Raw genomic sequence first — 12589 nt, 5'->3', positions numbered from 1 at the left:
TTTTAAGGACATGGAGACCATCCTCCTAGGGGCATTCTAGGTAAGAGGCAAATCAGTGACCCACCATCGCTGTCCTGGGAGCTATTGCTCGGTGTGAGTAGAGTACTCTCACATAAGAATATAATTTCTGTTTTTGCTCTAAAATTTATACTAATTAGAGATTTAATAATGGTTATTTCATCCAGAAGAGATGCAAGTTAAGGCAAGTGTATGTTTCAAACAGAGCCAAAGACTGCAAAATTACTTTGTAAAAATTCCCCAAGGCTTCCATCCCCTTATTTACAGAGGAGGACAGAGGTGCATGACTTAGGGAGTTTAACTGGCAATGGTGGGTTGCCGGTTTGATCTCCTGTCCAGTTGTTTTGTAATTGGGCAAGAAACTTCACCAGAATCATCTGCTTGTTTTGGTCAGAGGTGGCATCGAAGAGGACAAATGGAGATAATCAGATGAGATCAATGCTAAAAGGGAAAAAAGGTGAAAGACAAAGAGGAGAGGAAAGGGAGATTGCAATATAACATCTTCTCAGTCTGCACGGTCCACACTTAGTGGAGACTGAGATATCGCAGGTGAGGGGGCAGAGGGGGTGTGTTTCAGTAAGCGGCTCACATGGACTCAGGTGTTGGTAGTCTGCAGGTGTTGTAGGGGTCGTGTCAAACCAGCTCTCCCTGACAGAAACATCCCCTGTACAGGGAGCACACAAGGGGCACAAGCTTCAGATCCTGTGTGTTTCATCTCATTCCCATGGAAATAGAATTGTTAAAAAGCGAAAGAAGAGTTGTAACCCCATCTTTATTTCAGGTAGCTGTTGATAACAGAGAATTGCACTTTATGGTTCTGTTATTGGATTATTATCCTAAAGTCACTATGATCTGACGCCACTTCAAACATGAGAGCACTGGAGACACGAGAACTGCACATCATCTCTACTGTCCGCTGACTGCCAAGGCCAATGTTTGCCTTTTACTGTGCAGATAATTAATGTCTAGGATATGACTCTTTGTTTGTATCACGGCAAGGCTGCTGTCAGGTATTATTAAGAGGTGAGAGCAAGAGAAGACAAAGGCTGCAGCGGGACCTTGGGTGCGATTACTTTCATCTGTATGATCTCTGCTCTGTTCTCAATAATGTTTCTCACCGTTTCCTTATTCAATAAGTCTGGGAAGTCAGTTATGTTTGATTTTCCTACCAAGGTTTATCCCATTGTATTGCAGCTATGCGATTGTTTGAACACTGTTGTCTAATAGGAGGATGATCACGTTTGTTTAAACTCCTTCGTCATTACATAACTGGGTTTGCAACAGAGGACATGGCTCCATTCACATGCAGCAGCAGAGCCAAGCACAGAGTTGTGTGTGGTGCACAAAGACCATTTTATTAGAATGGCATGTTGAAATTTAGTTTTACCTCTAAACATTGAATCTTAAAAGCTCAATCCTCCACCTCACATTCTGGACAGAACAAGTGTTACAGGCTGTTTAATATTAGCATAGCAAAAGGCAATTGGACTTTTTTTTCTTGTTTCATGAAGAAGTTTCTCTTATTGAGTTTTGTATTTTCTATTTTTACTTAGAAATTTAACAGAATCTACCATTATTCATTGCTGTCTTACTGAACTAAGTTGTCTCTTAACTGTTTTTTTTTTCTATTCAGAAGCAGGAAATCCTGAGTTGCCTCGTCCTCTCGATGGAGACGTTGTGCTTTCTATGATGGTCACCAGCGTCTCACTTTTCTTAGTGATGATTTTCTGTCTTTGGAGAAACCACCAAGGTCAGACATTACTTGCTTTTACCTTGCCTGTTGTTGACGTAGTAGAAATATGAAAACTGTCCATGTTAAGCCTTAAGAAATCCTGTAAGCTGTAACTAAAGTCAGTCCAAATCGAGATGGAAACGAGCAAAAACTTATTTAGTAAAATAAATGACAAAGGTATATCAAAAAAGCAGTGTTATTGTGATTAATATTTTGTATTTAAAATACCTTGTGCAGCTAATCTATCAATTAGGTATTTTTCTAACCAATGACTGATATTTTTCAGGTGATCTCAAGAGGGCGCACTCCTCTGTATACTCTACTGTGGTTGTATACAGACCTGTTGGCAAGGGTTCAGACTCATAAAGACTGCAAAGACTAAAGAGCCACCTTTTCATCTTTACTAAAAAAGATGTGCCTCACCTGTGAACTAGATAATTTAAGACCAATCTCCCAATCACTGCCTGAGAAATAAACTTTCTGTACAAAATTCTTTAATATTTTACAGTCAGTGAAGGATATGTTCATATGTAATAGAAGAAACTGACAGTAAACTGTTCAAGCAATGGACATCTTTAAAATGTATTCAAATGTTTCCTTTCTGTTATGACATCTTTATCCATCCAACCATTTTCCAACACGCTTATCCCTGTTGGCGTAAAGAGAGGTGCTGGTGCCTGTCACAGGTGACATCTTGTTCCTCTAAATAATAATCATAACTACAGATGAGATGGGACTGTTGGATTGGTAGTATTTTTTGTCTATGTGTCCCTTTAAAATATAAACTATGTACAAACAGTAATTTGCTGCAGTCATTGGGTAACTCTACATTTCTGAGCATCCCAACTCTCTGTGTGGAGAAGTAAAATAGCTTTGAAGCAAAACTTGATCTTTTCAGGAGCCCTCCGGAAATTAAAATATGGCAGAGTCACTTGTGCCATAAATATAAAGCTTTTGTCCCTTATTTTATCTTTATTGACTCCTGAGTATTCAGCACAATTGACTAAAGTTTTAAATACATGTAAAAAAATGGTCTAAAAACAATCAGATTTTTTTTATTTTCCTTTGTTAGGTTAGCCCTGATGATATAACGTTACATTTGTTGATTCCCTAACCTGCAGAGATGCAGCGTTAAGACAAGTAGCATACATCTGAAATCTGTCATGATTTGTCTTGTGAACCCGGACAGATCTTGTTCTTTTGCAGTTTATTGAAAGTACTGAGTAGTGGATGAGATGGCCAGAGTTAGTTACCGTACTGGAGATGATGGGAGCAGGAGCAGGGTGACTGGAAGAGACGGGAGAACTCAGAGCTGGATCTCGTGACGAGTACTTGGGGGTGCGAGGACAACTTTCAAACCAGAGAAGCAGTGAGAGAGAGTTCTTGAAGATGCAGGGCTGTAGGAGAACTGAGATAGCAGGAGATCCAGCAACTAAGCAGGGAGCAAACTTTGCTGAGCGACGTGGAGAGAGTGGAGACTGATGATGTCACGGCTGTTGCCGTAACATTTGTGTTTCCCCCTTTTTCTTTCTCATTTCTACTAAGTAGGCTGCTTGTCCCTGTGGAAAGACCTGCCTACTTCCTGGTTTCTGAGGTGCTGACCACAGTCCCATCCATTGGTTCCCTCGGTTCCACCTCAACCAATGGCTCGTCACCACCTACAATCACCTCCTGCTCATAAGGAGAGCCAACCCATTGATTGAGGCAGCTTGGCACAACCAGTTGACTTGTGTGCCTCGTGTGAACCAGACATTGTTAGTTAGCAGCTGCATTCGTGCTTAGTGGAGTGGCTTGTTTAAGTTTATGGTTACCCATTTTGTTTTCTGTTTAGTAGCCTGTGCCAGGGTCTTTTGTTGTGTTTGGTTAATGTGCATTTATTAACTTGAGGCCAGAAAGAGGGTGGAATTAGGGCCAGAGTCCTCACTGACTGCCACACTGAGTTTTCCTATGTTAGTTTCATTATGTGTGGTGGGTGCTGTGCTCTGTGTTTTTTAGTAAGAATCTCCTCTGTTTAAATGTATAGTTAGGCACAATCCTCCTTTTGAGGATCTCTTTTATTTAATTTGGTTTGTTATTTTCACAGCACCCTCATCCACCCTTCTTTTGTTTGTGTATTGCCTGCAACTCTTGTTACCAAATAAATTATCATTTTATAAGAACTTACCGGTTTTTGCCTATATGTTTATGACCCCACTCCCCTAGACCAACAGGGGGTCGTAACAGATGAGAACAGGACTTGACAGGCATGGTGTTGGTAGAGACTGAAGACGAACCGGTGACAAGGAGCAAACTGAAGTAAGCGTATATAGAGAGGCTGGCAGGTGGAGTGAGTACTGATCGATTGGTGCCTAACAGGTGTGACTGATGGCTGAGGGAGTGGAGGCTGAGCTGTGTAAGAGGAGGAGGTACTGGAAAATAACAGAGGGAGATAGCCAGGCCAAAACTGAACCATGACGAAATGTCATTTTAGTTAGTATCTAATTTGATATCTGACTTGGGCTTGCTCTTGCAACATCCATCTGTCATATAACAATAAATTAATCATTTGGATGTATGGATCTTTTTTTCCCTGTAACTAAGAGTCTTATATAACAAAATTAAAGCAAAAAAAAATAGCTATACAACAAGGCTACTTTATTTATATGCCATCTTTCAGTAACAAGACAATTAAAAGTGCTGCACAGGAAAATAAATATTACTGGAACCAGCGTCATTACTAACTTTCAAAACTCAATTGTTTCTCCTCATGTATTAACAAATATACGGAAAGCATAAAACCAAAATAAAGTTTACCATACATGTGGAAGTCAGAGCAGGTCAGTAATTCAGATTTCAAACGTCGACAGTTGTGGTGTTATATTTGTACAAGGAGTTGAACAAATCAAACAGGAAGCTGTTGGTTGCACTGACAGCTGATGTGCATAATTTTGCCTTTGGCCAGAATGGAGATCACAAAGCTGGGTGCTGTTGTAAGTAATAAAGATGGTTGGGGGATAATTGAGAAAGGTTGGCTTAATCTTCTAAAGCATTTTTAAGATAATACGCTGGGGTTTATTTTTCCAAACAAATTTTGAGACAGAGGAGTTCATAAGATATAAACCACTCAAATGAAGGGATATTGATAAAACTGTACTTTACAGTAGGAATAATCTATTAAATCAAGTAATCTGCATCGCTTTTTGGATGACTGCCTCTTTTATAAAACCAGGATCAATTTGCATTGCTTGTTGTTATTTTAACTTTTTACAGTTTTGTTCTCTGTCATTTTCGTTTTCACAGTAGGTACACCTGGTCTGGGATCTGTTAATTGTGACACATCCAGGAAGTGCAGATCATCTGCTATTACCAAATAACATAGAAAGTAGACTCCTTGGTCAATGTGAGCTTCTGTGCTTTCTGTGTCTCTGCTCTGTCTTCTCTAACATAGAAAGTACTCCTGGGTTAATGTAAGCTTCTGTGCTTTCTGTGGTCTCTGCTCTGTCTTCTCTAAGCCCCAGTGGGTCGAGGGCAGATGAGCGTTCACACTGAGCCTGGTTCTGGTTCTGTTGGAGGTTTTCCTCCCTGTTAAAGGGGAGTTTTCCTCTCCACTGTCACTTCATGCATGCTCAGTATGAGGGATTGCTGCAAAGCCATCAGCAATGCAGACTGCTGTCCACTGTGGCTCTACGCTCTTTCAGGAGGAGTGAATGCTGCTTGGAGAGACTTGATGCAACCTGCTGGGTTTTCCTTAGAGAGGGAAACATTTCTGACCAAACCTGGAGGATCTGATGGAATCTGACTTTGTAAAAGAGCCTTGAGATGACGTGTATCAGAATTGGCACTATATAAAAAATATTGAATCGAAAAAATTTTAAAAGTGATATGGGATGATAGCTGATAAGAGAGACAGGATCTTTGCATGCTTTATGGCATTAGGTTTGGTACGCTGTTCAGAGCTAAAGTAGCAGAGCTCATATTTCTGTGGGAAACCCTTTCATTTTTACAATGTTGATTTTGTGCTGAGCTAAACCACAAAGAATAGTTACGGGATGCAATACCAACCTCACAGGTTTATTCTGCTTTGGCTTTTTTCTTTCACTTAAGGCCCACCCTTGGTGGAAAACTACTGTCATCAACTATCTGTGATTTATGTCTTTTATATCACTGTGAAGTAATCTTTGGCCCATTCTTTGAAAATTGTTTAAAGGAAAAGTCCGGTCAGCAAGGAAGAATCAATGGATCATTAGCTATACCTAAAAACTGATATGTTTGTGATGATTTAATGGATTTAGCGGTTAATCAGTAACAAAATAAAACTATTAATCATCGTTCGTGATCACGGAGTCTGGGAGCGGCCATTATTGGCCAAATATGGTAAACACCTCACTCCTGACATCACACCCAGTGACGTTCCGTTACGGTAAAACCGAGGGCAATTCTCCGCACTTTACAAGCAATTCAATACGAATATTCTACACAGCTGCATCAGCAATAATTATTTCGGATTTCGAGAGGACTTCACCATGAAATTTGCAAGAGTTATTGTTTAAAGTGACAATGCCCACGTGCATGGCAGTTGGATGTTGAAAATACATCGGGTAAAAGTGAAAAAAACATTACTTATTTCAACTTTCCCGATTCATGATCCACCACAGGTTCGTCGTTTGGATTACCAACTTGAAGAGAGAGGAATTTGCCATCTAACTTTGGCCAGAGAAAAAAAACAGTGGGAAAAAAACAAGCTCATCCAGAGTCATGTTGAAGTCAGAATAATATTCCACCAGCTCAGGATACAAAGATAAATCCACAGAACATACGGGCAGAGCTGCTCCTTCTGCCTTTGGTCCCTCTGCCCCTATGTCAGGTTGCGCTCCAGCGCGTTGTGAGGCGGAGGGATATTTTCAGCTGGTGTTTGTAGTGCGGCAGCGTCACTTATTTTAGTGCCCAAACAACGACTTCACTTTCAGAAACAAGCCACAAAAAAATTCAACCCGCAACTCATGACATTTTACAGCGAATTAGAAAAAAGAAGACCAAAGTCGCATAAAATAAGTGGGCTTTGGCAACAGTGAGCACGGGTCTGTTAGAAGAATGCTAGTTCCCTAGCATTCTTGGAACAACGGAAGGCGCCGAGGGTAAAAAAAAACACACATGTACCAAATGAAAACATCACTGTTTTTACCATAAACCCATCCAGAATGTTTATGTGCAGAACTAAACGCACAAAACAAAAAATCTGTAGTTAAACTTTCAAAAGCGATATCAAAACTAAACAAAGAGGACTCCCAGCTATCACTAAACTCTGTTGTTTGGGAACATTCAGGTTTCTCATACATCTGCAGTGAAGAAAGAATGATGGACTGAACCAAAACTTTATCTCGGAATTTCACACTTTTTGACAGCAATATACTGAGCTCCATGTTAATTTCATTACTACTAAGCTAACATAAGTTCTACCTAAAGCTAAAGTCTAAATCCAGCTGTCTGAAGCATTCAATCAATCCAAAATCCTGTCTCGCATATGATACGGAGCAACACTGGTACCGTCCTGAATTGGCCCTCTGACCATGGGGACATTTTCAACAGCTGTGCCTATGATTCATTCAAGTGCACTGTATTAGCTCCAAAAAAAAAAAAAAATGCTGCAATGCACTATTCAATTTTTTAAAATGGTAAAATACTTTCAAGATCCGACAACCCCAAAGCGCTTTGAGACCACAATCAGTGATTTTACTCATTCCCACACAATTCAAGCCGGTGGTGTTAGTAGCCCCAGCTGCCCTGGAAAGCACACAAAAGTATCTGGCACAGGAAAGATTTTTCCCCCCATCCAACGTCCCTTTAGAGGGACAATTTACGTAAACGTTTAAACAAATGTTTTGTTAGGTTGGGATTTCAACAGTTTGTAACAGTAAAACAAATAATCTGCATCATTCTTGTGTCTTGCTTAAGGCCTCCAAGTGTCCCTGAACATCTGATAAATTTATCAGACTGCCGGCCCAGACTACCCTTGACCCCCTTAGTTCCTCTTCTTGTAAAAGCCTTGCCAAAATCCTTCTTAGTGCAAGTTTCACAACCATGACAGACACAACAGATTAGTTTGGGTTTTGGTCCATGGTGAATTATGACATAATCTTGGATCCCAGCTCTGATCAGGGAGGGATATTCTGTAGAATTACTTCATTTCCTCATTTTTGTGGATGATGGCATGTTCAAAAAGCTCTATAAGTAGCCTGTGATTCCGTGGTGAAGGCAAACTGTTGCTGGCTGATTCAGGAACCAGATAATTCTGTATCAGGTTGGCTGACAACATTTCTGCTAACCTTTCTCAACATTATGAGATTGAATGCTTAACATGTTTGCTTTGTTTTGACCTTGATTTCAGTTTTTCAGATCTGCATCATCTCATCACCTCATCATGAAGCTGCTGCTGTGTGTGTCCTGGTTTTCTCTGTGATGGCTCAGACCAGAGCTGACCGTGAGCATTTCTTAAGTATTCAACTTATGCAGCGAGACTAAGGACACAAAGAATCTCACTAACTTCCTGTTTATAATGTCCACAGCTATTCCAGATGATGGCCTCCACTGATCCAGGTCAGTGGGTCTGTTTTTCTCATTGTTTTTATTTCCCAGCATGAGGGTTAGGAACCCTAACTAATCCATAATAAATTGGACATTTATGTCTCCTTGTGTCATCAAAACATAAAAAAAAAAAAAATTCTTTAGATAATGAAGTAGACTTCTTTCATCTTAAGCTGTTATTCCTGGTCCTTTTAAACTACATGCAAAATATTAATGGGGTTATTCTTTATGATTGTGTGAGCAAACATTTTACCCCTATTATAAGCTTCTAGTTAGCAGTTCAGAATATCACCACCAGCGGTTCTTTGCTTTAATTGAGAGACCATTTAAACAAAACAAATCAGATTGTCTCATTATTGATTGTGACAGACCGGAATTTAATATTTAAATATACATCTCATGAATATACTGTTATGTTTTTTTTTTGTTTTTTTGATAAATTTGACTTGTCTCATCTTGATCTTAAAACCTGTAATATTAAATAAAGGTAATATAAACTAATGGCAGCTACAACATCTTTAACTGAGACTCTATGTGTTTGGCATCAGAAGTTGTTGTGGTCCATGAATCTTCTTGTCCTACCGGCTGGACTCTGATCAACAATCGCTGCTTCCACTTTGTTGCCAGAACCATGACTTGGGCTGGAGCTGAGGTGATTTAAAACAACACTGTCCTTTTATCTTCTTTTAATATCTCTTTTCAAAGTTTCAAAGTTCTTTATTAACACCCAGCTACTAATTCACCTCATCATGTGTTTGTCTGTAGAGACACTGTCTGTCCATGGGAGCAAACCTGGCATCAGTTCATGACACGAGCGAGTACCATCAGGTTTCAGTCTGTGATAACTACGGCAAGTTACGGGTCTGGAAAAACATGGATTGGAGGCACTAACGCACAGGAGGTATTTTCAGCAGTACAGTTTATGTAATAAGTATTTTGTGAAATACTGAATGAAACGGATCATCTGCTAAATTATTTCTTTCAGCTGGCCATTTGGTTGTGGAGCGATGGACGCCCTTTCATCTACACAAACTGGTGTCATGGACAGCCTGATAATACTGCAGGCAGGCAGCGCTGTTTGTTGATGAACTTTTCAGGTAAAAGAAAATATCCTGTTTTTATAGATGGCAAAGGGACTCATAGGTGATAAGCTGGTTTACTCTGCAGTTAATCTTTTTAGCTACGTTAGACATTTTTACTGGATTAAAGGCCAGAGCTTATACAGACTTTATTAGGGATCACAAGTTTCACTAGATCAACCTTTACCATAATTTCAATACTGTGCAGACCCCTTCAGGGTTTTGTTTCTGTGATGGTGACAGTTTCTTTTTTTTATTCTTTGCTCTCATAGATGAAAAGTGCTGGGATGATGACACCTGTTCTGTCCATTTTCCTTTTATCTGCGCCAAGAAAGTCTGATGATTCAGATGTTAAAACAGAATCCAGTGGAGGACTGGTGTTGTGTGTTTCTGTTAACCTCATAGATATCCAAAAATCTCTTTTTGATTCAATTTCTCTTTACTGAAATGAGGCCACAAATAAACAGCAGGTGGACTTTTTCTCTTTAATTAAAGAGTATCATTTGAGCAAAACACTTTCCTGTTTTCCTTGGCCTTCCAAAAAATAAACCTTTGATGCATTAAAAAGAAGACTGTGTGTGGTTAGTTCCCCGCCTTGGATTTTTGAATGTTTACCTTTTGTTTGTTTTTTCACCTTTGCACTTAAAATCAAAGTTCAGTCTAACAACACCATTCTCTTTCACATGTACACTCTTCATTTGATTCAAATATGTTTAATATGGCTGTGTTTGAAACATTTACAGTCATATTTTTCACTTACATGGGTAAACAACGCTGACTTGACCTGCGTCTATCAATTCTCAGTGACTGAAAAAAAATCAGGGACTTACATTAAGTTAATCTTTATTGTTTTACCCGTATAAACATACTAAAATAAGGCATAAAATTATTTGAAAGACACCCAGGTTCCTGAAATGATATTTTGGTGACAGAGTTAACAAACATACTGGCCGAAATAATCAAAACTAAAATATTTCAAAGCGTTCATACATAATTAATTGTATGGCCACCCCACTCGCCAGTGTAAATGGTAGTAGCGTCAGTTTAGCGTTTCATCCCATTATACAGAGCCAGCAACACTGCCGCTCTTCTCGACCTTCTAGGGCACTGTAGCTCACCAGCCGCTCCCCCCCTCCGCCGCCCGCCCACCACTCCGTCCCCTGCATAGACATCATATACGTAGACGCGTCATTGGGCGGGTTCTGCCTATGCTGCGATGCGTCAGAGCGTCCGCCATCTTAAATGTGGCAAATCTGCAGTTACTCAGTCACTTAAACATTATCAGAGGGACTTTATTGTCTGAATATACTTTGTATTTGTAGTATTTTTGTTTTTGTAATATTACAAGTTTATTTTCGTATCCCTTTAGCTTCATTCTCCTGAATTTATTCTCCTAAAGAATTAAAATATTTAACATAATCTAACCTGGCCCTATTACACCAGGAGTGAAATAATTCTGCAAACTGTGACTATTCTGGAAATGTTCCTTCTTAATTCTCATAATATGACAATTTTCTCATAACATTACCACTTTTATGTTTGTTATTTTTTTTTTTTACTTTATTGACCTAATTTTACCTCTTTAATACTGCCCCAAAAAGTCTGTTCCTAAAGGTTCACATGTGACACGGTTTTATGAAATAAGATAAGATAAGATAAGCTTTATTGATCTCACAGTGGAGAAATTCACTTGTCCCATCGGCTCAATTGTCAAAGTCAGAAGAAGGTGTCAAAGTAGGTAAGTAGAATCAGTTAGATACAGTTATCCAGCTATATACAATTCTGATTAGATAATACAAAGCAATTATAGTTCAACTCAAAATGTTAACTGTACTGTTATTGGTCTATATCTTTTTTTTTTCCTTTTTTTTCCCCCAGTGTCCTGTCTAGCAATGTGGCAATAGGAATTGATGTCTAAATGCCAGATAGAGCTCGACAGATTTTGCTTTCACAAGTGGAGCAAACAGCTTCGCCATAGTGTTCCGCTTGATTTATGCTTGTTAATAGCTTTATTGTGATTCCTGCAGAGTAAACATCAAATTATTTAGACACTACAATGGGAGAGTAAAGGAAGAACAAGAAGAGAGAGAGAAAAAAAGAGAAGAGGTGAAAGAAAGAAGAGATAAAAGGGAGAGAACAATAAAATGTCCTCCTGTCTGCTCCATCACCAGGAAAAAGAGATGCAAAAAGAACAGCACAACCAACAGACATAAAGTAACTGATACAATCGAGTAACACCTACATGGCATTGCTAAATCATATGTACTATTATTTAAGCTAACATGTGTAAAGTGAGACCTGAAAAAAGAGGGTGAAAGAAAATAAATTACAGGCTTTCTGTATATAAGTGAACACTTAATACCTGGAACCCTGCACCTGTGGGAGTTTGTGAGAGTGCTCTAGTTTAGGTGAAAATTATCCAGAAGGAAGTAGCTCGATAGTGGTTGTGGAGAACCAAAGGCCCGCCTTCCCCGAGCACAGAGGCAGGAGTCAGGGGACCCATAACCCCGGACTCCCAAAGAGGCCCCCAAAGTAGGGCGCCCAAGAGGGGCCGACACAGGACATCCGAAACCCCCCCCCCAAGGAAAGAGGAGAGACGACCCCAAGGAAATCCCCCAGCCACCGCAATGCCGATGCCCCCAAGAGCCGCGGGGACAAGCCCGTGGGCCCTGAGGACCCATGGCCCCCACCATAAAAAGAGATTGATGAATGTAAGTTGACAACATAGTCAAGGGGTTATTATGTGTTAGTGAAAAAGTTACTTTCTATTAATCAGTGAATTTGGTTCTTTGTAATGTTTCTTTTTATGTCTTGCTATAACTGTTTTTGTGTTAAATATCCCCACTGTTTTCCGTTTCTTTTTTTTAGCCATTCATCTCTATCTGTATTCTTATATACTTTTTTTCAACAGCTTTTACATCTGCACAAAATTTCACAGACCACAATGGGACAGTTGTGGCGGGACAAGACAATCAGACTGAGACTGAAAGACGCTGGAGACCATATCACTACTATAATGGTAACATTTTGATATCATACATCTCAAGAGGGAAAATGAAGAAATGTGTCATTTTGTTTGCTCTGATACTATTTTTTTTAATGTGTTTTTTATTTTCTAAAACTACACTGACAAGATTTATCACATATTAAATAAGTAAATAATGTTTTTGTTTTCTGAAAATGTAGTACAATGTGTAAA

General features: G+C 39.4%; 2 long non-coding RNA genes across 2 annotated transcripts; both read left to right on the top strand.

The window, feature by feature from the left end:
* Positions 1-8308: 8308 nt before the first annotated feature.
* LOC118558709 lies at positions 8309-9095 on the top strand. Its single transcript, XR_004928440.1, has 3 exons — positions 8309-8323; positions 8860-8963; positions 9077-9095. It is a non-coding gene; the product is annotated as an uncharacterized LOC118558709 (long non-coding RNA).
* A 99-nt stretch (positions 9096-9194) lies between these two features.
* On the top strand, positions 9195-9895 carry LOC118558705. The gene is made up of 3 exons (XR_004928436.1): positions 9195-9212; positions 9297-9408; positions 9663-9895. It is a non-coding gene; the product is annotated as an uncharacterized LOC118558705 (long non-coding RNA).
* Positions 9896-12589: the final 2694 nt, after the last annotated feature.

Source organism: Fundulus heteroclitus, unplaced genomic scaffold (genome assembly GCF_011125445.2).
Source record: "Fundulus heteroclitus isolate FHET01 unplaced genomic scaffold, MU-UCD_Fhet_4.1 scaffold_149, whole genome shotgun sequence".
NCBI lineage: Eukaryota > Metazoa > Chordata > Actinopteri > Cyprinodontiformes > Fundulidae > Fundulus > Fundulus heteroclitus.
Note: the sequence above shows the minus strand (reverse complement) of the source record. Positions and strands in the feature narration are given on the sequence as shown.